General features: G+C 43.9%; 1 long non-coding RNA gene across 1 annotated transcript; it reads left to right on the top strand.

The window, feature by feature from the left end:
* The first annotated feature begins 6 nt into the window (after positions 1-6).
* LOC119343299 lies at positions 7-2,864 on the top strand. Its single transcript, XR_005166013.1, has 2 exons — positions 7-547; positions 1,701-2,864. It is a non-coding gene; the product is annotated as an uncharacterized LOC119343299 (long non-coding RNA).
* Positions 2,865-3,869: the final 1,005 nt, after the last annotated feature.

The raw sequence follows: 3,869 nt of genomic DNA, 5'->3' as shown, positions 1-3,869 counted from the left end.
CCAGCGCCATCCATCCAGCCACCACTCCATCATCCACTCCATCTCCACCACCCGCCGCTGCCAGCGCCGCATCACCACCTCGAACCACTGCGCCATCCATCACCATCTCCAGCACCGCCACCGCACACCATCCATCACCATATCCAACGCCACCACACCATCCTCCAGTCCTCCTACTGCTACCCTCTTCTTCCTCACCTCTGTTGTTGCTCCCCTGAACCCGAACTCCTTCTCCATCTCCAAACTGCATGCTGCGCCTCTGCTGAAGCCTTCTCTGAACCTACTGCTGCTTCTCTTCTTCCCTCGCCTCAAACTGCTGTTGCTCTCTTCTCCCCTGCGCCTCCACGCTGCTTCTACTACTCCTTTCCCCTGCTGCCTCTTCTTCCCAAACCTTATTGCCGCTCCTTCTCTGAACCTACTGCTACTCTTTCTCTGAACCTACTGCCGCTGCTCCTTCTCTGAACTTACTACTGCCCCTGCTGTCTCTCTCTTTCTCTCTGAACCCCTTTGCTGCTCCTCCTCCGCTCAACTTCCCTAACTTGCTGCGGTTGTTTCTCTCTCTCTCAAATTTCTGAAATCTTGAGTAGTATAATGTTTAGTATTTTGTAATGTTTAGAATTGAGATTTGCATGGCATGTGTTGTTCAGATTTGTCTAGTAGTACTGTTCAATATATGTGCTCTGTTTATCAACTAGTGATTTGTAAGAACCTAGCTTACTTGTCTATTTTTGTGCTGTTTGTGCTCTTTGTCAAGTGAGTAGTTTGAACTTCTTTAATTCGTATTCCCTGTGTTAGCTATGTACGTGTGAGTATATATATGCTTGTGATGTGAATTACTTCTGTTCTTGTCCCTTGATCTTAATTCTTTTCTTTCATACTAGTTGCTGAACATATATGTGTTGCTGTCTTGTAGTTTTCCTTGTTTCTCATGTTAGCATGTGCTAGTATTTTAGTTCCCAAAGTAAAACAAATAAAAATACCAAAAATAAAGTGAGTACATCTTATTTGTCAATGATTTTCTGGAACAAACTTGCTTTATTTTCGTTTCTCTTGCAATATCAAAAACCTTTTCGTCTGATCTAGCTTTGGCCGAGCACGACTGCCGTCGCCTAGTCCCTGAGGAGAATACGACATCCGTAGTTTGAGGCGTAAATATCCCGCTACACTTTCAATCGATCATTTTGGCGCTGTTGCCGGGTATCGAACCTGGGTCACCCGCGTGACAGGCGCCAAAATGATCGATTGATCACAAGATTTAATTCCAGTTCATTTTGTTCTCGGGATCATGCTCTCCTTAGGAACCATTTGGCACAGTCACCATTTAAACTTGTTGATCCTCTTTTATCATTGTAAAGGTTAAAAATGGTCATGCTTACTAGTATCCTACTGCTTTGTAGCACTCTTAACCATTGATTTTCACTAGCAAAAGTTCAAAGCATGAATTGTTTGGAGATCTACTTCACTGGGACATTCTCTAGTCAGTTCGCTGATCACTACCTTGCTCTTGTCAAATGCCTTTGCTTGAGAACAAGCAAAGATTTAAGTGTGGGGGTACTTGATAAGCACATTTCATATATACAATTTGGGCACACATATACACCATTTATTGAGATATGTCAATCTATTCTTGCTTAGAATTATCGAATATTCAAATGATGTTCACGAAAGAGCTCGTGACTAGTAATTTGTTTATTTTGCAGAATAGGGCAAAAAGGCCTATAAACTTCAAGATTTGGACTATGGGGCTAATGAGAAGAGACAAGGGCAGGACAGAAAGATGGAGGGACCCAAGTGTGATGAACACTAAAGCTTGAAGGGTTTGCCTAAATAAGAGGAGGACCAACTTGTGCAGAAGGAAGAAAAGGAGAGGGGCCAGATTGCAAAGGGGAAGATCTGATCGAGGGGATCAAATCCCTAGCACTCTCAATCCCCAAATCGGGACTGGCATCTCTCTCTTTCCCTTACCCTCCTTCTCCACCTTCGGCCGCCGCCATGGCCAGGCCGGCGTGGTAGGTGCGCCACCAGCACCCAGCGCCATCCATCCAGCCACCACTCCATCATCCACTCCATCTCCACCACCCGCCGCTGCCAGCGCCGCATCACCACCTCGAACCACTGCGCCATCCATCACCATCTCCAGCACCGCCACCGCACACCATCCATCACCATATCCAACGCCACCACACCATCCTCCAGTCCTCCTACTGCTACCCTCTTCTTCCTCACCTCCGTTGTTGCTCCCCTGAACCCGAACTCCTTCTCCATCTCCAAACTGCATGCTGCGCCTCTGCTGAAGCCTTCTCTGAACCTACTGCTGCTTCTCTTCTTCCCTCGCCTCAAACTGCTGTTGCTCTCTTCTCCCCTGCGCCTCCACGCTGCTTCTACTACTCCTTTCCCCTACTGCCTCTTCTTCCCAAACCTTGCTGCCGCTCCTTCTCTGAACCTACTGCTACTCTTTCTCTGAACCTACTGCTGCTGCTCCTTCTCTGAACTTACTGCTGCCCCTGCTGTCTCTCACTTTCTCTCTGAACCCCTTCGCTGCTAGTCCTCCGCTCAACTTCCCTAACTTGCCGCTGCTGTTTCTCTCTCTCTCAAATTTCTGTAATCTTGAGTAGTATAATGTTTAGTATTTTGTAATGTTTAGAACTGAGATTTGTATGGCATGTGTTGTTCAGATTTGTCTAGTAGTACTGTTCAATATATGTGCTCTGTTTATCAACTAGTCATTTGTAAGAACCTAGCTTACTTGTCTATTTTTGTGTTGTTTGTGCTCTCTGTCAAGTGAGTAGTTTGAACATCTTTAATTCTTAGTCCATGTGTTAGCTATGTACGTGTGAGTATATATATGCTTGTGATGTGAAGTACTTCTGTTCTTGTCCCTTGATATTAATTCTTTTCTTTCATACTAGTTGCTGAACATATATGTGTTGCTGTCTAGCAGTTTTCCTTGTTTCTCATGTTAGCATGTGCTAGTATTTTAGTTACCAAAGTAAAACAAATAAAAATACCAAAAATATAGTGAGTACATCTTATTTGTCAATGATTTTCTGGAACAAACTTGCTTTATTTTCTTTTGTTTTGCAATATCAAAAACCTTTTCGTCTGATCTAGCTTTGGCCGAGCACGACTGTCGTTGCCTAGTCCCTGAGGAGAATACGACATCCGTAGTTTGGGGCGTAAATATCCCGCTGCACTTTCAATCGATCATTTTGGCGCCGTTGCCGGGGATCGAACTCGGGTCACCCGCGTGATAGGCGCCAAAATGATCGATTTATCACAAGATTTAATTCCAGTTCATTTTGTTCTTGGGATCATGCTCTCTTTAGGAACCATTTGGCACAGTCATCATTTAAACTTGTTGATCCTCTTTTATCATTGTAAAAGTTAAAAATGGTCATGCTTACTAGTATCATACTGCTTTGTAGCACTCTTAACCATTGATTTTCACTAGCAAAAGTTCAAAGCATGCATTGTTTGGAGATCTACTTCACTGGGACATTCTCTAGTCAGTTCGCTGATCACTACCTTGCTCTTGTCAAATGCCTTTGCTTGAGGACAAGCAAAGATTTAAGTGTGGGGGTACTTGATAAGCACATTTCATATATACGATTTGGGCACACATATACACCATTTATTGAGATATGTCAATCTATCCTTGCTTAGAATTATCGAATATTCAAATGATATTCACGAAAGAGCTCGTGACTAGTAATTTGTTTATTTTGCAGAATAGGGCGGAAAGGCCTATAAACTTCAAATTTTGGACTATGGGGCTAATGAGAAGAGACAAGGGCAGGACAGAAAGATGGAGGGACCCAAGTGTGATGAACACTAAAGCTTGAAGGGTTTGCCTAAATAAGAGGAGGACC

The sequence above is a fragment of the Triticum dicoccoides genome, unplaced genomic scaffold (assembly GCF_002162155.2).
Source record: "Triticum dicoccoides isolate Atlit2015 ecotype Zavitan unplaced genomic scaffold, WEW_v2.0 scaffold121820, whole genome shotgun sequence".
Lineage (NCBI taxonomy): Eukaryota > Viridiplantae > Streptophyta > Magnoliopsida > Poales > Poaceae > Triticum > Triticum dicoccoides.
Note: the sequence above shows the minus strand (reverse complement) of the source record. Positions and strands in the feature narration are given on the sequence as shown.